General features: G+C 50.8%; 1 protein-coding gene across 2 annotated transcripts in view; it reads left to right on the top strand.

The window, feature by feature from the left end:
- FOXP1 (forkhead box P1) overlaps window positions 1-19,722 on the top strand; it is a 360,388-nt gene that overhangs the window by 264,054 nt on the left and 76,612 nt on the right. Inside the window, exon 1 of one of the 2 annotated variants that reach the window (XM_032194301.1) lies at window positions 14,636-14,657. The exons of the other annotated variant lie outside the window; for it this stretch is intronic. The gene's annotated coding sequence lies outside the window, so the exon portion shown is untranslated. Of the gene's footprint in view, window positions 1-14,635; window positions 14,658-19,722 lie in introns of those variants that run through there. 2 annotated transcript variants of the gene reach the window in all.

The raw sequence follows: 19,722 nt of genomic DNA, 5'->3' as shown, positions 1-19,722 counted from the left end.
GGGTAATTCTGTCTAAATGAAGTCATCCCAGCTATTTCCAGACTGTCTGTTTTTGGTTGTGAATAATTTTCATACATCAGATGGTTGTCATATTTAGTCGCTCTCTACATTCGAAAGAGGACGTATCCCATTTTGAACTCGCCCAGACCGGAGCAGCCTTCACGCCTAAGGCTGCCTCGGCCGCGGGGCTGCGCTCGGGCTGCCTGGAGGCGACGGGGCTGAACGACAGCAGCAGGGCTGGTGGTTCTCAGCATCGCGCGGGGAAGAGCCTGCCAGACACCTATTTCAGCTTGTCCCTTTGTGTTCACACTTGGCAACAAGTATGTTGAAAAAACGGGAAGGAAAAAGTACCGCGAATCAACACTCTTCTAGGTTAAAAGAAGCTTTTCCCTCAAAGAATGCATACTTTTTTTTTTTTCATTGTAACACAAGTGTGTTTAAATGTTTAATGTTGAAATTTAAATCATACGCACATCTACATATCAGCTTAAACTGCTGTGACTTTTTTTTTCATTTTAATCCTTGCAGCAGTTTCCTTAGCATGGTGAGGCTCTCGGGTGCTCCTTGTGCACCAGCCCAGAGGTGGATGCGCTGGAGAAATCTGCAGCGATGATCACAGAGCAGAATTTTGCCCTGAGACCGTCAACTTTGCCAGAAATACTTGAGTTATAGCAATTTGCTTAAAAAAAAAAATAAAATAAAAGAAGAGCAAGGGAGACGGAGAAGAAGGCATTTTGATCTAGCTTGTGCGAGCAGAGGAGAGCAGCTGTTTGCCTCATGTGTTTAAATCTCTAGAGCTAATATTGAAGTTTCAGGGCAACAAGTGCAACATATCAGAATAAGCAGAAACTTAGAAACTAAAACCAGTGAAACAATTGGGAATGCCTTTGAATTTGGCTGTGGAGCTTGACAGTTTTACAGCTGTGCAGTCAGGTTGGCAGACTACTTTGTGGTGTGTGCAAAGGAAAAACTGTTGCATTGCTGAAATGTTTTTATATTCCCAGTAAATGTAATCTGCCTTTTATAAATTACTAATCTGGTTAAGGTGGAACATTAATGGCGCGTAATCCGAGTTCAGTGAAAGCCTAGAAAATGGAAGTAGACTGAAGGCACTAGAAAGAAATGTACTCTGCGTCAAGATGAAGTTCGATGAAGCATAGAGAAGATGGAATAGATTATTAAATAAACTTTGAGAGAAGATGGGAAAGGCACCGAAATCTCTCATTTTGAAAGGAATTAGTTTACTTGATTATATGCAACTGTATCACACTCAGGAAAGTATAAGACAAATGAAAGCAAAACAAAATTTAATTGAGCTATTATTTTGCAGACTTTGGCTCCGTTTCAGACAGCCTAATCAAATTGTGCTTTGCTCAAATAACTAATGTTAAATGCAGTCTACCAACAGATGTTTAAACAGAGACTAATTGGAAAATCTACATCCTGGCTTTAGCGTGTCTAGCTGACAAACTTGGGAAATTGCGTGGAGAGGGGAGGCAGGGGACGGCCAGGAGGACGTCAGGAGGTGCTGGGGCTGCCCCCTGGGTGCAGGAGCCAGGGGTGCCCGTGCTGGAGCCACCGAGGTCGCGGATGCTGGAGCTCGGTCCCGGTGGCCGCTTGGAAAAGCGTCCTCGATAGCCTGGCGTCACTGGAGTCCTGTTGCAGCTCCACAGATCATGCCCAATGCCAGCGTGTAAGTAATGCGGCGAGGCACGCTGATGGAGGATTTTTAACGTGGTCTGTGTGGTTATGAAACCTTTCTTGCCAGGCCTGTCACTTACGGCTTGTACTTTCTGAGCAGTAGGGATTCACATAATACCTTGCTGTGGTTTAAGTTATTAACCTGAGTGGCATATCTCAATTTCAAGCCTTTTGCTACGTAGCTGTGCAGCCGGGCGGACCTCTTTGATGTGTTGCGGCGCTGGGAGCAGCTGGGGCCGGATTTGTCCCAGGTTTAAGTGACAGCCACCAGGGTGTGCGCTGGAGCCGAGGCATCCCGCGGAGCTGGGTTTGGTTTCCTGTGTCTGGTGGTGCACCAAAGTCACTCCACTAGCACCAGTGAGATCCGTTCTGGTTTGTACAGCGGCAGCGAGCAGCCCCACGGTGACTTCTTGGTGGGATGTTTGTTTCTGTGCACTGGCTGCTCACCAAGACTTTGGGCCCAAGGGATATTCCTGGTTTGTGCTGGGGCAGGGGGCCCCAGCCTCATCCCCCTGTGTGAGCTCTTGGGGCCAAAGCAGCAGCCTGGTGCCTGAAGCTGGGTTGTGCTTTGGGTCCTTGTTTCCTGAGGTCTTTCTTCTGTGCCCGCTCGTGTCTCGGGGCAGCAGCTCCTCAGCTTAGTGCTGGTGTTCTCCAGGCTTACCAAGCAGCCTGTAACGGGAGGTAGCCAACCCAAGTGTAAAAAAAAAATACATGCACTTTTATATATATATATATATATTTCCAAATTTACCAATTGGAGCCCTACAAAAGACAGATTATATTTTATGGCTTGTAAACAGCAGGGCAGATATTTCAGGAGAACTGCAGACAGCTGTAATTTTGTGAATGTGCACAAATTACTTGGAAAACAAATATTCCTCTGCCTACACAGCTGTATGCACCGCTGCGGACCAGAATACCTTTTGCATGATGCTCACGCCCGCTTCCGCGGAATATAATAATGCTCAAATGAATAAAGTGTGATTTGAAAGCGAACTCGAATTAATGCGCTCCGTGGAAACCGGCCTCGCCGGCCGGGGATAAAGCTCTGGAGGAGAGGCAGGAGCTGATGGGAGTGTTTGGGGCCAGGGGCTGTGCGGGGCCGGGGGCTGCCTCGGCCCCTTTCCCCCCTTGGGTCTGCCCCCAGGAGGGCCGGCAGCGGCCACTTGTGCTGTGGGGCTGGGTGCTGGCGGCTCCTTCTGTTTGTCCTTTTGCCGTGTGATAAGGAGGTGTAAAAGGGAAGTGTGAATAACGCGAGGGAAGGCAAAGAAAATCCCCAAAAGTAAAAACGAGGCCGAGCAAGAATAAGTAAAGCAGGAGTTGGCAAGAGCCAAAGGCCTCGCATTGATTTTACTTTTAACTTCAGTGTTTATTCAAAGGCTGTGGGTACAGGTTAACTTCCTTGGCTCAATATTTATTGCTGCGTTACTTGTCTCAGACTGGAACAATGAGCACTTTGTTGATTGGGTTAAAAGATTGTCCCATGTCGCTCGGTCTCCCGCATCTCCCCCCGTGCCTGCAGGTTTTAAGCAGTTTATTTAAATTTCAGATTTCTCGCCCTCCGTCGCAACTCGCCGCTGTGCCATCAGCAGCAGCACTTGAGGGAGCCTTGTTGGGCTCCTGCGAATCCTGACCTCCCTGGGTGGCGTTACACCTCGCAGATCGGATAAGCATTTGAAACGAGAGGAGGGCCATCAGATGGGTTATTCTTCATCAGGAAAAGTGGTAGAAATATTCTGTGAAAGAATTAAAACGAGGAGGGAGAAGGCTGTGGTGGCGCTGGTTGCCTTCCTGTTTGACAGCCGTCCCGGGTGCTGCCCAAATTGATTTGCACACAGCGAGTACCTCCTGGCGGGCAACTGCTAACCCTCGAGCGGCCTCGTTGAGCAGAAAATCCATGGAGTTACCGTACAGCAAAAGCCGACCATGCTGGTTTCACCCTAAGGTAGTGATGGGCACAATTTCCATGCCTGAAACCCACCCCGGACAGGCCCTGAGGCTGCGGTGTCGGGAAAGCAGCCCCCAAATATTGAGGATTTCTCGGGGACCAGGAGCATTAGCATAGCACCGAACATAGCCAAGGTATTTTTAAGTCCCGTTGCGCACAGCTGACCCTCCGGGGGAAGGTATGTTTATGGCTTCCATCGCTGTTATTTTTTCCTTGCGCTTGTTGCTTGGAAAGCCTGCTCATTTCGAGTCCTCCGCTCAGCTGTGTCTACTGCGAAGAAAAACAGACCGATTTCTTCTGGGAGAGCCCCACAGTGGACACATCAGAGCAGCAGTGACAGCTGCAAAATTGTTTTGTTGGTTTGTTGCTAATTCGGCAGGAGGGAGCGGAGGGGACCACCCTGCCTTAAAAAAAATAAAAGGAGGGAAAGAAAAACAAAACCAACCCAAAAAGCACTTTCGGTTTTTAACTTTGATTTTGCTGAAAAAAGCAAAAAGAAAAAAGCCATGAGCAGCCTTAGGCCTGGGATGTGATGATACAGCAGGCATGGGGGCGCTTTTTATTTCTGGCTGCTTTCGCCATACACCTGTAGGATGCCCTTGCTTTCGCTTCTGCGCTTTGCCACCAAAGTGCTTCTACTTGCAAACGCCAGGAAATTGAATTTCCTAACGTGCCTCTCCAGCCAGAGCAGTTAGAGCAGCAGAGGTGTTGCAGATGGCTCACGTGTGAGCAGTTTGGGCTGGAGCAATTGGTACGGGGCCGTGCTGAGGTGCGGGAGAGGAGGGATAATTGCCCGTGTCCTCACGGGGACCTGGCTGACAGCGCAGTGTCTGCGGGCAGGTAAGGAAGGAATGGGAAATGCAGCAGGGTGGGGATCCAGCAGGCTCTCCTGGCGGCAATTGCTGCGCTCAGCGGAGCACCTTCAGCTCCCAAACCACCCAGCTGTGCCCACAGCACCCCCGTTTTGTAATATCATCAGGTCTGGGGCCAGTTAGGTGCATTTTAAGGTTGTTTTGTTCTGACATGTGCCCTCGGGTCTGATCATTCAGCCCAGCACCGTGAGAAGCCCCCGATGGCTGGTTGAACAGTGCAGGGCTGCACATGCTGAAGATAGAAATATTAACAAAAAATTACTCCTCCCCCAAAATCTCACAGTATTTTTTTATCTCCCTGCCTATGTACATTTAAAGAAAAAAATTAAAAGAAATCCCAGCTCTGCATTGTTAGTGTAGTGTCACAAGCCAGATTGTACTACAGAGCGCACTGATGGGTCTTCCCCTGAGGTATGGAAAGATCTATGTGTGCTAAGCAGGTGTTTTCATTTGTTTAATTGGAGCTGAGTTTAGCACAATATTACAGATAAATGAATTACACATGTTCAGTAATTCATAGAAAGTGATCGTTGTTGTGCTTAGACACTTGTCTTCAGATCCAGGGTCGCGGAGATAGCGTGCTGGCAGACACGGACGGGGTCCTGCTAAAAAGATTTGTAAAAAGAGTGCGTACATGAGGGAAGCTGCAAGTCTGGTTGCTAAAACAGCAGTGACTATTTTGTCTTTGTTTAGACCGTAACGCTTACAATTTAGGTAGGATCCTGTTCTGATAATGTGAAAGAGTCCTGGTGCCTGTATCAGGCATGGTTGGCACTGCTGGGGATGCCGGGGGATGGTCCCCAAGCTCTGAGGTGTATGGCACCGAGATCGGAGGGCTGTGCCACTGCTGGTAGCCTTGCCGGCTCTCCCAGCAGTGCCAGCACCAGCAGGACTGCAGGTTTCTCCCCAAAACATCAGAGCTTTGACCCGACGAAGCGCTCGCAAGAGCCCACGGGGCAGTTTGGAGGTGCTGCCTTTCAAGGGACAAGCAAAGCTGGTCACTCGTTGCAGCCGCCCTCGTGGCTTTGAGTAGTCCCGGCCCTTGGCCAGCTTCCAAATGGATAATTACATTGAACTTACCCAAATTTCCTCTGCAGATTCAATTGTAAACTATTTTCTCGCTCTCTCCTGCCAGTGTTGTATATAACGGTGCTGCGCAGCATTAAACAACTGTCACACGCAGCTCCAGAGGCTGTCGGATTTCAGGCACAGAAAGTAAAAGGTCGTAGCAAAACCCGTGCTGAATTTGAGAGCAAGCACTGACTGCGCTTTTTCAGTTTACAAAGTGCCTTGGAGCAAGCTTTGGGACTGAAGGTGGGGTCGGGGCGTGTGTTACTAGCAGAAGGTGCCAGCATTTCACACGGATTGTGAAAAGGGACTCAAAGGGACTCTTTTAGGGACAACCTCTCGTGAAAGTCACCTCCTTCAAGCCTTCCGATGGCTGAAATTCTGGCTGGCCAGCTGCCTGCCTCGTTGGCCTAGGAGTTTATGAGCACAGCCCTCGTGTACCGCATCCCTCCTGCCTGCTTTCCACCAGCCGTGCCCGATCCCTCTCCCCCATGGGCAGAACAGGAGGAGCCCTCCCCTATGGCACAGCTGCCTTCCCTACATCGACATAAAGGCTGCTGGCTCTTGCCCACACCTGCACGAAGCTGTGTCTGCATCCCACTGCTGGATGGGACCAGGAGGAGGCTCTCAGCACAGCACTCCCCATGTAACCCCGTCCGGAGAGCACCGCAACATCCCCTGCACACCCAGCAGCGGGTCTCTGAAGGGACGTGGAGAAGTATGGGGTGACCTGGGAAGTGCTGCTGTGTCCTCCAGGTGAAATGTGCCCGCCACAGGAGATCACAGAGGGTGAAAGTGTGTTGGAAGCTTTTAAATCTCTTATTTGTGTGAGTGTTTTCCTGCTGCACGCCTGGTATGTGACTGCTGTACGAGAGGTTCCTGGGAATTTGTGTGCGTCCAAACCCAGCAGCAATCTCGGAAGATTTGTGGTGGCACAATCAGTAAACTCCAACTGACACATATAGCTGAGCAAATAGCTTGAAATTTCTTTAAACTCTTTGTTCACCAATGTATATTAAAACGTGCCCATCCCACATGCGCACACACACACACCCCCACCCTTTTCCTTCCTTCCTTCCTCGTTTTACACCCACTTCCATCAAGGCTTTGGCTCGTGGCATCCTTCCTTACCCAGGGAGCTGTGGCCAGGGCTCCCTGCGGGGCTGCTGGCCGAGCTGCTCCTCCTTGCCATCACCCCCTGGCCCCTGGCCCGTGGCCGGAGCTGTCCCCGGGCTCTGGATTTCCCCCGTGACGTGCAGCCCGTTGGGGAGGCTGCTCCTTGCCGCTTGGAGCCCTTTAATGAGATGCAAATTGTTTGTGATGCTGCCTTATTAAATGTATTGTAATTTTAAAATCATTTGCTTGTTAATTGTATTTAAATAGCTGCCACTTAGACAAGCAGAAAGTTGCCAGAAAGATAAATTGTTTGCTCTTTTTTGCTGCGTTGGGAAGCGGCCCCGGTGCCCTGGGTGGGCTGCTCGGACACCGCGCCGCCGGGGGGCACCTCCCGGGTGGGAGCCTGCCCTTACTGGGAAGAAGGAGCACTCCCAGCATGATATCCTCTCTGAAACCTCGATCCCTTAAGAAGGTAATGGAAGAAGGGTGCCCTGTGCTGCCCCTGTCACCCTCCTCAGCACTCTCGAGGCTTTGTCCTGCTGGAATCCACGGCCAGGTTTCTCCTGGCTGCGGCTGCGCAGCGTGAGGTCCCTGCTGAGCTCCCCTTCAGCCGGGCTTAAAGCTGGTTTGGATCCTAGGCATGGAGCAAGCTCCGTGGTGCCGTTGGTATTTTTGTTGTGTTTGAAATGCCGGCCTGGAAAATGAACAACAATATTTCTGCATCGGGTCGCGCTGCCTCCTTCGCGGAGCTGAGGCTCGTCCCTGTCAGCACCAGACCCTCGCTCCCTTTCTGCCTTGCTTTTCCAGAGACGATTCATGCTCCCTTTGTTTTCTCTTTGCATCCTTGTTGTGTGGCAGGATCAGTAATAATAGTTAATAATTAGCAGTTCAATAGCACTCTTCACCTTCAAAGCAATTTTAGGCATTAAATCACGGCAGCTCTGCTGGCAGGATTGCAATATTGACTTGTTACTTCACCAGTGTCACAGAGGCAGCAAAAGCAGCGTTTTTATGGAGGCCAAAACGGGGTCATTTATTATTTTTTTTTAAAGCACAGAATTGGCAAAAAATAAAATTTTCTCCTAGGCTGACACTTTGTTTGCCAAATTTCAGCATAGAGCCAATTTTTAAAGCTGAGTAATAAACACCTGAGAAGTTCTGGTTTATAATGGCAGTGCTGAAAAGCCATTAAATGAATGGCTCCGCTCTAACACAAGAAAACCCTCTTAAAAACTGCTGAAAAACCCGTAAAAGCTGGACGGGGGCTTTGCGAACGCCAGCCTCCCCTCTGAGCCTGGCGCTGGGATGCGAAGGGAACCCACGGGGAGTGGGTGGCAGATGAAGAAGGGCATCTCTTTGACTCCTCTTGATGGTGTGCGGTGGAGCAAGGGCTGGGAGCTGAGGTTTTTGTACCTTCCAGCCTGCTCCGTGGGCAGGGACGGGGAGGGGAGGTGGGCCAGCCGTGGCACTTGGTGGCAGGGACAGCACGTGGGGACAGCGGGAAGGACGGGGTTTGCAGGAGGAGCCATGGGGATGTAGCTCTGGGGCAAGGCCAAGAGGGAAGGCCTGGAGGAAAGGAGGAACCGAGCGACGCCTCTGGGCACGGGGACACCTCTGGGCTCTGTGGGGCACGCGGTGGCCACGCCGGCCTCGAGGGAGCCGTGCTCGGCAAGGTGGCAGGAAGCCCCAGCGATGCCCTGCTCGCCTGGCTTTCTGCTCGGCTCGGAGGGCGTTATTTCTGCCCAGATTGCAGAGGAAGCGAGGGCAGCGCCGCTTCCCTTCCTCCGCGACCTGCCCTGCGCGGCGGCCAAGCCCTGCGGCTCACTGGCACGTGTGGCTGCAAGTGGCACGTCCCCGAGGGGCATCCTGCGTGCTGGTGGCTCTGGGACAGCCTCGGTGTCCCCAGGGCCGTGCCCAGCCCGTGCCAGCTCGGTCCCATCCCGCTTGGCAGCTCGGCTCTGCTGCGAAACACAGCAACGAGAGCACGCAGTAAACCAGCAAATTGACCAGTAAAAGAAATCAGTAAATGAAGGGAGCAGCTATTAATGTGCCAAGCCGAGATGTGTAATTATACCCTAGGACTTTTCCAAACTAATACATGTTAAAGGTGTAAACCTATTAAAGGAGAGATTTTTCTGTACGGGGAACTTATGTAGATAGAAGGATTTACACTGTATTTTATTCTTGTATTATGAGGTATAAGGAACGTTTGAGCAAATCCAGTCATTCCCATTATTACAATATCATACGTTTTTCATACCGTTTTATGTGGTTCTTCAAAAACTTTGGCACTAATTCTCCTTATATTGTTAGGAATTTTCTTTTTAAAACAGAATTCTTTTTCTCAAATAGTTAATTAGATTTTGAACTTCAAATACAGTACTTTTTTTTTTTTTTTTTTTTCCTCCCAAGAATAAGGGTGTTAGATCCATTGTGCCGGCCAAATTACAGTTTGGATAGTTACATTCTCTCTGCTTAATCACCCTGCAATTTCATTTGAGGGAAGGATTTGGTGCCTCAGGTGTCCTGCATTCCTTCGGAGCCCCGCGTGGCGCAGCCGCTGCCGTCAGCCGCCCCAGAAGTGGCCACGTTTGGTGCCGACGCGTTGTTGTCCCCGTACCCAGCACAAAAAGCATAGCTTTGCTCACAGAGATGGATTTTTGGGGAATCGCTTTCTCTTCCTATGCAAATGCAAAGCTGTTTGCAGGGGCCACAGACAAATTCCTCTCTTTGCTGGGGCTCGTGAACCCGGTTCCCTTCGCTTCCACATCCCTCCTGGCTCGGACACCCGCTGCTTTGCAGCCTCATCTTTCTTCTTGTGGCTCGGGGAGAGAAAAGGATTGTGACAGGAGGATGTCCTGATATATGTCCTGTCCTCGAATATTGGTTATTTGGGAATAGGCGATGGATCGCGGCACCGCGCTGTGCAGGGTGGTTCAGGAGGTCTCCATTTATATGTATCTTTTAATGTTGGAGGAAAACTTGGACTATGAGCCAGCTAAATACACTGTGTCATGAAACCTCGGGGACCATTGAAATGAGCACAGTGGCCCATTAGTGCTGAGGAGGTGTTTTATTGAAAATCCGCCGCCGTGCGTTCCCAACAGAGGGAGTGAAAAACGGCAAGATGCCCGGCGGTACTCCGGGTTGTTCTCACCAAGAGGCCAGAATACACAGTTCAGCACTCGTAGGCTGTGTGTGAGTACGCTGTGCAGCGGGCTGATGGGCGCTGTCACGTCAAAGGACCCAAATTTCCTCAGACCCATTGTACTGCAACGCCACGATGGCACAGGGGTGTGCGTAGCGGTGCGTACATGCCCTGCTGCCGGCCCGGTGTTGCAGAGATGTTCTCTTGTGGCGGCTGTCAGGGGAGGTGAAGAACCCCCAGTCCCCTGGTTGTGGGGCCAGGCAGCACACGTGTCCCCTCCTGTCACCCGCTGTCCCTGCCCAGCCCAGGGAGGGCACCCGGGAGCACAGGGCGCGATGATTTTGGCGTGGCCAGGAGCCGACGAGTTAATGCTCCACGGGCGAAGGCGCGTGATTGACGTTTGTTTTGTTGATGTTTCATTCTGTTTCTTTTCTTACCATGGCAACTTTAACATCATGACAAAACACCTACTTTTCCTCTTGGAGCCGCAACTGTTGTCATGCCCAGCAGGTTATTTTGGTATACAGTGGTTGCTCTTTTAACGCAGAGGTGTTGCCATCTCCTACCAGATAGCACCTCGAGTATTTCCTCTCCTCGGAAGGCATCTGTGGTTTTCGCTGTGTGAGCGCTGTGTTTCAACCCGTGGCAAAAAAATGGAGTTTTAATGGAAACTGCGGCATTTCCTCTACCGTACGTGACATAAATGCTATCTCACATAATTAAGGAAAGTAACAGAGAACAGTTAGCGGCGATTGCCTTTCAATATATTGTGTACTTTGGGGCACAAAAATAATTTATGAATAATGCCCATGCGTACTTGGAACAATTTGCAGACTGTGCTGTGAGTGATGCAGACCTGCTGGTAGAAGAGTGTGCTAATAAATTTTACTTTGTGGCGGAAACAAGAGATTACAGTTTATTAGGAAAGGAGATGGCAATTTATTAAGATCAATCAAATATGAATGCAGAGCGAAAATGTTGCCATTTTTATTTATTTATTTATCTCGAAGCATGGGGGGGGTGCAATTATATAAAATTTGTTGTTTACCTGTGATGTTTGATTCATTATTAATATTTTTATGTTTAGAGGGAACCATAATTTTGCAGAAATGCCTTCCATAACTCCTGCACAATCATATTCATAACTCACCTGAATGTTGACACATCCTGCTGTGTATATATAAATTAACTAGTAACACTGGCATTATAAAATGATGCATTAAATGAAGATGTGAATGGTAATTTAAAGCATGCCACGAAGTGAAATTCAAACCATTGTACAATGCTGAGGGGATTTAAAGAGCCTTCTTCGTGCAGGATCTGCAGGGCAATAAGGAAAATGACAGTTTCACATGAAAAAGAAGTGCAACAGACACAAACATTTCTGAAATGTTAATTGCTTTGGTGTTCTCTTCTGGCAGAGACACCGCCAGCCTAAAATTCACTTTTCTGCCTGAAAATATGTTACCATGAGGGTGTTAGCTAAGATTAATAAAAACGACCCAAAAAAAAAATGTTTACTTAGTACTTTTTCTCAGCACTTTGTGGATAATAAGTTTCACTGTTTCCTGTTTAGTCAGTTGTTTTCCCCATTTGTTTTCGTAGGTCTTTCAAACAGCAGCAAGGGAAAATGCAGCAGTCTCAAAACAGGAAAATGTGATTTAACCCCACAAAAATGGGCCTGGGGATCCAGCAGTGGGAATAGTATCCGAGACGCCTTTTTTTTCCCTTCTAACTGCAAACAGCAGCTGGCTTTCAAACCGGCCGCCCCTCCCTGCCTGCGTTTGCAGCCCGCGTGCAGCTCCGCGGGGCTGGGTGCCGGTGGCAGTCGGCGAAGGAGGCGTGCACGGAGGCAGCGGCACAGCGCAGCCATTTCTTGTGCCACGCTCATCTTCAGCAGCAATCCTAACCTGCTGCGCTGGCTTGGACCTCGGAGCCTCATATCCGTGCTGTACACAGTGATTTTTTTTTAAATCTAGGTGTTGATGCTGCCACTTGACTCGGATCAGATCTTGCAGAGCCCAGGAGCCGCCACGCTCCTTCCCTGTTGTTTTTAATGTGTCGGTGGATGTCTTCTGTTTTGAACATCCGTGTCAGATCTGATTGTCTCTGTCTGTGATGGCTCTCCATAATTGAATGGAATTAAAGTGGGAGTTTATGGTCCTTCTTGGTCTTTTAAAATATTTTGCTGGCTGAGAACTGCGTTAAATTTCACAGTGACCCTACTTAGTGCTACCATCTCCGTTACTAAGGGAATAGACCGAAGTTTTTAGCCCAGAGCAGATGTTGGCTGAGCTTGCAGGTAAGAAGCTTTTATATGAAAGGGCATAAAATGCTTTAAAAATACTGCTTGCAGACTCTGTGGCCAGCATTCAGTGCTTAGGCAGCACCTTTCAGCTTCCAAGTGTTTTGCAAATATTGGCCTAGAGAAGATCCCCAAACGAGCAGGGTTCTCCCCGTTCTGCAGGTGAGGAGGCTGTCGCCTGCCTTTGAGATGGTGAGCGTGCGGGCAGTGCTCGGCCAGCGATGTTGCAAGCACTTCTCAGAAAGCAGGGCATGCAGGACGGAGCGGCCGTTTCGGAAAACAAATGCCCCGGGTGACTCGCCCAAGGCTGGGGAGCGCTGGCGGTGCCAGAGCTGGGGCCGTGCTTCTGCTCCTCTCTGGCAGCGCCACGTCACGCTGCTCTTTGCCCCGGGAAGGGGAACGAGTGCCTAGAGCAGCTTCCTGAGCTTCACACAGCCCCTTGGTGTGGTTAGAAATGTCCTGAGATGGAGCTCACTCCGCAGGCATGAGGTTGGCAATGAGGGCAGAAGGAGAGCACTGGCTCAGTGGGCAGCGAGAGGTCCATGCTGAGGAAAAGCAAACAGCTCAGTAGCTTTCTGGGCCGGTGGGTGGCATGGCCACAGGGCTGCCCTTCTCACCCGAACCAGGGAACAGGAGGTGGTCTGTGAGAGATGCCACCAAAAAGTGCAAGCCCGCATATTGGTGATGCATTCCCCAAAGCAGCCGGGGTTGCTTGGGATTGCTTTGAAGTCCGGCACAGGAGGGATTCTCTTAGCGCAAGCAGTAATTATTACGAGCTCGTGGCATGCATTACCTGTTTGTGCTATTATTAAACGTCCCGAGTGTTGGAGGGTGTGCGTGTTTGTTTGCTCCCCGCGCGCCCACGTAATGCACACGCAGGGCCGTGGCGCCCGTGCCCTCTGCCTGCTGACCTGCCGGGGGCCTGCTGCTTTCAGAGCCCGGCGTGTCTGATTCATCTGGGCTGTTTCTGGCAGATTTAGGGTCTCGGAAAAGATGCCCTTAGTCCCTTATTAAATATTCATAAGAGGGTGGGGTCACATTTTTGTGACCTGAAAAAAATCCCATTAATAAATTTGTTATCTGACACGAAAACACTTTAGGGTGGGAGGCAATCCGTATCGCATCCCATTTACTATCAGATCACAACTTGTCAGCAAATTGGGTCCTTTGTCTTGGCTTCTCGTGCGGCTCTTTAGCAGCATAACTAATGGGGCCATTGTCTCCCAGCCCCTGACGCCCGCAAACAAACCACGCGCCTGCCTGAGGAGCGTGGTGGCTTCGGGCTCAGCTGCGTGCGTGCGAAGGAGCCGTCGGCATCACTCGGACAGCGGGGGAAAATGCCAAGGCCAGGCTGAAACAGTGGGAGGGAACTGCCACTGCGGTACAGCAAACGGTGCGGGAGCTTTTGGGGAAGAGAGTTACCCAAAAAGTGTTTGATGGGGCCTGAGGCTGGTTGTGTGCCACACCGCCCTGTCAGCCCGTGGTGCTGAGGTGCCGCGGGCCCAGGCCTTGCCCGGCGCCACACTCGAGGCCTCGGCTGCCTCAGCGGCAGGGAGCGGGGCTGCGAGGGCTCTGTGGGGTGTGTGGGGCTGCGAGGGGTTTGTGGGGCTGTGTGGGGTTTATGGGGCTGAGGGCTTCATCCCGGGCTGGCTTTGAGCATCCTGGTGCCCTGGGACTGACTCCCCTCTGCTTTGATAGGGGAGAGGGGGAAAAGCTGTGCTTGTGTGCAGGCCGGGCGCAGCAGCATGGCTTGGTGTGGGCTCCTGACAGAGGCTTCTTGATGTTGTTTTATTTTTATTTTACTTTGTTTATTTTACTTTGTTTTATTTCATTTAGTTTTATTTTATTTTATTTAGTTTTATTTTATTTTATATTTTATTTCGTATTTTATTTCATTTTGTTCTCTTTCATTTCATTCTATTTTGTCCTTTTCTATTCTATTTTCCCCCTTTTCCTTCCCTCTCTCCCCCTCCCCGCTGTGGGCACCCCGCTGCTGGCGGCGCTGTGCAGGGGGGCGGCACTCGGCCGGAGCGGGCAGAAAGTTGGGAGCGCGGAGCTCCGTGCGGGGACACCCCGCGTCCCTACAGCCCTCACAGCCGGGGAGGGGGCTCAACACTCGGCCGAGCGGCAGGGGCAAGAAGAGCAGGAGGAGGAGGAGGAGAAGAGGAGGAGGAGGAGGAAGGCCGCGCCCGGGGGTGCCCCGTTCCGGGGCGGGCTGTGCGCGGCGGCGGCGCAGGGCGGGGCGGGGCGGCTGCCTGCCTCCTGCCTGCCTCCTGCCTGCCTCCCTCCCTTCCCTGCCTGCCTCCTGCCTGCCCTCCCTGCCGCCTCCCTCCCTCCCTCCCTCCCTCCTTCCCTGCCCGCCCGCCGGGGCTCCGCGGCGCCAGCCCGCGAGCAGGGCCCCGCCGCCGCCGCTCCTCCCGCGGAGGCTCCGCGCCGCTCCGCCCGCTCCATGGCCCGCCGCGCCCCGCGCCGCCCGCCGCCGCCGCCGCCTCAGCCCAGGTGGGTGCCCCGGGGCCGGGTTGTTGGTGTGTGGGGTGTGTGTGTGGGGTGTGTGTGTGTGAATCGGGGAGGGGGAGCCCGAAACTCGCGGAGAAGAGCGAGGGAGAGCGGCTCCCGCTGTCGTGACAGCTCCGCTCGCGACAGGCGCGGGGCGGAGCGCGGGGGGCTCGGGGCGCTCCCCCGCCGCCCTTCAGCCGCGTGTGGCGGCGGTCCCGGGCGCTTTTTTGAACGCAAACAAGTTTGGTGGCAGGAAACGTGAATCACCCGCGGTGACTAAGGGCTGTTGACGAAAACGGAACGGCCGGCTGCGGGCCGCCGAAGTTTTATTTCTAATTAAAAAAAAGTGACTGGAGCCGGGCTGCTCGCCTCCCTGCGCTGCGAGCGACACCGGGGAGCCCTCCGGGGCCGGCTGGGAGCCGCTTGGCCCTGCCTCACGCCGCCGGGCCCCGTCCTGGAGCGGGTTGTGGAGCCCCAAACACCCCGCAGGGACCCTCAGAGCGCCCCTGCGGTGTCCCAAGGGCCTCCTGCCCGCGCCCCTCAGCGCGCAGCCCGGCCTCAAGCGCCCGTCGCTGTGAGGATGTGGTGCCAGAGCGTGCTTCTGCCAGGGAGGGGACAGATTTTGTGGGGTGACCCCGCAGGTGGCCCCCAGCCCTCTCCCAGCCCGCCGGAGGGCCGCTCTGAGGGGGCTGGAGTCGAGCTCCTGCCTCAAAACCTCCCCGGGGAGGCCACGGGGATGGAGCCCAAAGCCCGGCCAGGCGGAGGAGCTGCCTCGGCCTAGAGCGTGGCGGAGCCGAGCTGCAAACTGATTGGCCTGACACTTTATAATCAAAGTTGATTTATTGTTCATTAGTAGTGCATTAGCCCTTTCAGGCAAGACAGTTATTTGTGTAGTGGCCTGTCAAACAAAAGACCGCTAGCACCTGTCATTTCTAAACCACGAGATAAGCGAGCAGATATTAAGATAACGCGGACAGAAGTACCCCAGAACGAGGTAAAGTTCTCACAGTTTCCCTATAAGAGGCATCGCTGCGTGTGCTGGCCACGTTTCGGGGGACAGGCGAGGCTGCTGAGCCCCCCAGGCCCTGCCGAAGCCTGCCCGCGGGGTCGGGAGCCCAGGTTTGCGGCCCCAGCCTGATTTGGGGTTTTGGTTGGGATCTTAGCACAAGAGCAAGCTCGAGGCACTTGGTGTGTTTTGTCCCCGACTCCTTCCTCCGCTTCCCAGTGGGCAGATGTCATGCAATGGTGCTCTCGCTGGCAGGGGTTAATTATATGAAAACTTGATGACATCACGGCAGGGCTGTGAGAATGTCAAAATACATCTGCTGCCGTATTCAGACATATTGCTCTCTGCTCGCTCCCCCTATATCAGCTCCCCTCCCTTCCCAAAAGGGAATGATCGCATGACATAAAACAGAAAACAACACAAGTGTCAAAAGAAAACAAAATTAGTGAACTTTTGTCTGCCACCATAGAAACGAGGATTAACTTATGTTATTCCAGAGCGTGGAATGGAGACTATCTGCATGAGGATATATAGTGTATTGTCTTTTGTGAATTTTCATTTGACAGGGATTTTGGAGGCTGTGATCTTAATTAAATCTCAACTGACTCAAATAATGCATCTAAAGGCATGCAGCGTTGCGTAACCTTGCTGAGTTGGTAAACCATAAATCATCGGAAAGCTTATGATAGGAAGGGCCGCTTTGAAATTATTTTGTTTGCTACAGTTGTTATTTTTTTCCCCTTGTTTAACGTACACTTTGCCGTGCCACTGTGCCCTCCCTTTTTTTAGGCAGCATAATTCCTGCTTTAAAAAAAAAAAAAAAGAGGAGCTTGGAGACGTGCTCTGACCAGTCACTCAGCCGAACTAGAGAGAAGTCATAAATAAAACGGAATTGACAGGGGAGAAATGAAATAGCAGCGTGGGCTTCCTGGGGAGCTGGCTGCTCGCAGGGAGCCGGGGGCGTCGCGGCGTGCTCCGGCTGCTGGTCCCCGGCGTGCTCGGGAGGCGTGCGTGGCTCCGCGCCCCCGGCGGACACCGGCACAGCGCTGTGAGCGGTGCGAGCGGGACCGGGCAGCGCCAGGAGCCGTCACCTGCCGGCCCCGGGTTGTAATGGGTCACAGATGGATTCTTGCGCTAATGGACGGCGGGCTTTGACGTGTACGCAAGTTGAGTTGGTGCGAGGCGCGTGTAATGGAGGAAACGGTCGCAACAGTTGTGCTAGGGGTTTTTTTTTTAGGCGTTGGAAGTGATGCAGAGCGGTTGGAGCGATGGCTTAGGCAGCGTTTTAACCTGGCAGCTCTCGAGCACTGATGCTGCTCGACAGTCGTGTCGTTTTTAAAATAGCGGAGCTACGCGAGCTCCTCTGGCAGCGTAAAAGGCTTCGGTTCCCTTATCTGTGATGGCATGCCCTGGGCAGCTGAAGGAAAGGTAAGGGAGAAGGCTTCTGGCGTTCAGGACCTGAAGGAGTTACAAAGCTCTCCTGCGCTCTTGCTCTCTATTTCCTAGTCATTTTCGAGCTGCTTCAGGCAGACCTGTGCTGGATGCCTCCGCAACTTGGACTGACTTTACCAAAATGTTTCCCGGCAGCCAGCTAACTCGCTGATGTTGTTTTCTCCCCCCTTTGCTAGGAAAAAAAAGCGGTAGCAGGGGCAGTTTTATCAACACCTGCGAAACTCGGTTGTGGGAAAGTCCTGACACCATAAGCTAAATTTGTTATTGTTTGGTGAAAGGCTTGGCTGGTTTTAAGCAGTTTGTTTGTTTTATTGAAAGCAGAACTGCATTACTGGAAACTATTTTGCTGTAGTTGAGTTAAAATGTCCTGTGCTGTTTTGTTTTTGTAAGGTGCTTACTTGCTCAGCTTCGCTTTCCAGTTACAAGGAAAGGGAAAAAATGCATCATGCACTCCTCTGCAGGTCTGAAGTGGCCGTGTAGAGATTTTGGAGAGAAGCAGCACTGGCAAATCTCTCTTCCCCAGCTATTTTTTTTCCTTCTTTTTTTTTTCCTCTTTTTTTTTTTTTTTTTTTTTTTTATTATTTTTAGCCTTTCCAGCACAGTTTCCTCCGCTAGAAGGAGGATCTGTAGGTTGTACTGAAGTTGAATGAATGGTATTAAAAACAGACTGAGTGTTGAGCAAATAAGCGGGATTGCTAATTGTTCCTTGCACTAGTTTTGGACGGATTTGCCTTCACTGATTAGGTAAGATGCTCTGCTGTTTTGGAGGGACAACAGCCCCCTCCCCAAACTGACAACGGGTTTTAATTTTTAAGCTTTATCTTGCCCTTAAATCTGAAACATCATTGTTCAAATAACTGAGAACAAGGTAAACCAACAACATCAAAAAGGTCGGCTTCTGTGATTTCTCAAGGGCTTGTTATTTTGTACTTTCCAATTCTATTTGATGTCTTGACAAAACAAGATGACACAAGGGAGAATACATTAAATTTTGATTTTCATCTAACCTGTTACAGTAGTGGCAGCTTAATTTCTTTTACTTTTTACCGAAGACGGCTTTTTGCACAATTACTCTAATTGCCACGCCACTTTATGAGAAGGTTTCTTTGCGAGTTTCCCATTTGCCTTGATTTTGCGAGGCATTTTTTTGAAGGCGCTTTGACCTTTAACACGGAGAGCTGGCTGGTTGGAGTGCGTCTTCATTAGAAGTAAATCACTGAATGGCAAGATTGTCAAAGAAGCAACTGATGTTTTCTCATTAGAATCTAATTTGCACCGTTGTGCTTAGCTGCGATGTGCAGCTGTAGGTGTCTGCGCTAGGTGTGAAAAACTGCACGTTTTAAGCAAATAAAGTTTACAACTGTGAGAAAGGCTCCGCTCGCACCCGAAGTGGCAGAGCCTCAGTGAGTGTTTAAGCAGGGCTGGAGCTGCCTTCCCCCGTTTCCTACGTGAAACACGCAGCGTGCTTTAACCAGGTGAATATTTTTTTTTTTTTTCCAATAGCTTCCTAATTTTTTTCAGCTGGCCAGGACAATGGATGCCTCCTCGCGTGCCCCAGAGCGCTGCGGCTGGTTCTCGCAGGAGAAATCCAGCGCAGAGCAAAGAGGGGGCTCAGCCCCAGCACCGCCGGGGTCCGAGCTGTGCCGCTGCTCCCAGGCTGCCCCGGCAGGAGAGGAAAGGACAGGAGAGGAGAGGAAAGAGGAGAGGAAAGGAGAGCCCCTCGCTGCAGCACCGCCTGCTCCGGAGAACTCCGGGCGTGCTGAACGCTGCTGATTCAATCACCGCCTTTTATTATTTAATTAAGCTCTCCTTAATGTATTAGTGGATTAATACACAGATGCGAGGAGGCTGACATGATGATCAGTCTCAGCGTGTTAAGGGTGGTGGGGAGAGAGAAGGTTTCAAGGGGTTTTCAAGGGCTGGAGGGGTAATTTGGGTGTTTCTGAGCAGGATGGCTTTTGGTTTGTTTCAGGGTGTTTTGGCAGAATATGTGGAGCAAACATTTCCTTTCCTAAACTCTAGGAAAAAAAAAAAGCTTTTTTTTTTTTTTTTTTTTTTTTAAACCGAACCATTATAAAATATCACCGCTGTTAGGAAGCATGTACAGCAGGTTGTAATTTTTCCTTTCACGGTGGAGCGGGAAACAAAAATGATAACTTCTTAAAACGTGAAAAATGATGGTGATAATCTTGAGGTTGAAATCTCACTCAGCTTATTAAATGAGTATTTGGTGGTGTGCATTCCGGTTTAGTCTGTATTTGACAAATGTTAGATGTAGAAAGGATTTAATTTATGTAAACTTTATATTTTTATGCAAATTAAATGGGTATTTATTATAGCAGAAACAATTATCCTGGCACTTAGTGAGAAACCTGGTATGCATGAGAAGTGGTAGATAAGATCAGATGTTTCATTCTGTAAACAAATATGAAAATATCCCCGTTTTTCCTTAGCTAGAAGAGAATGCAGAAGAGAGCAGACATCCTGACATGCCGGGGAATGTCAGCATAGCCCATCTCCCTGCCTTCCGTGGGTCAAAGGCAGATCTTTCCTACTGATAAAATATAATAAACAAAATTATAACCATAAAATGCTAATTTAATTTTAAAG

The sequence above is a fragment of the Aythya fuligula genome, chromosome 10 (genome assembly GCF_009819795.1).
Source record: "Aythya fuligula isolate bAytFul2 chromosome 10, bAytFul2.pri, whole genome shotgun sequence".
In the NCBI taxonomy this organism is placed as follows: domain Eukaryota; kingdom Metazoa; phylum Chordata; class Aves; order Anseriformes; family Anatidae; genus Aythya; species Aythya fuligula.
This window is presented reverse-complemented; position numbering and strand designations above follow the sequence as displayed.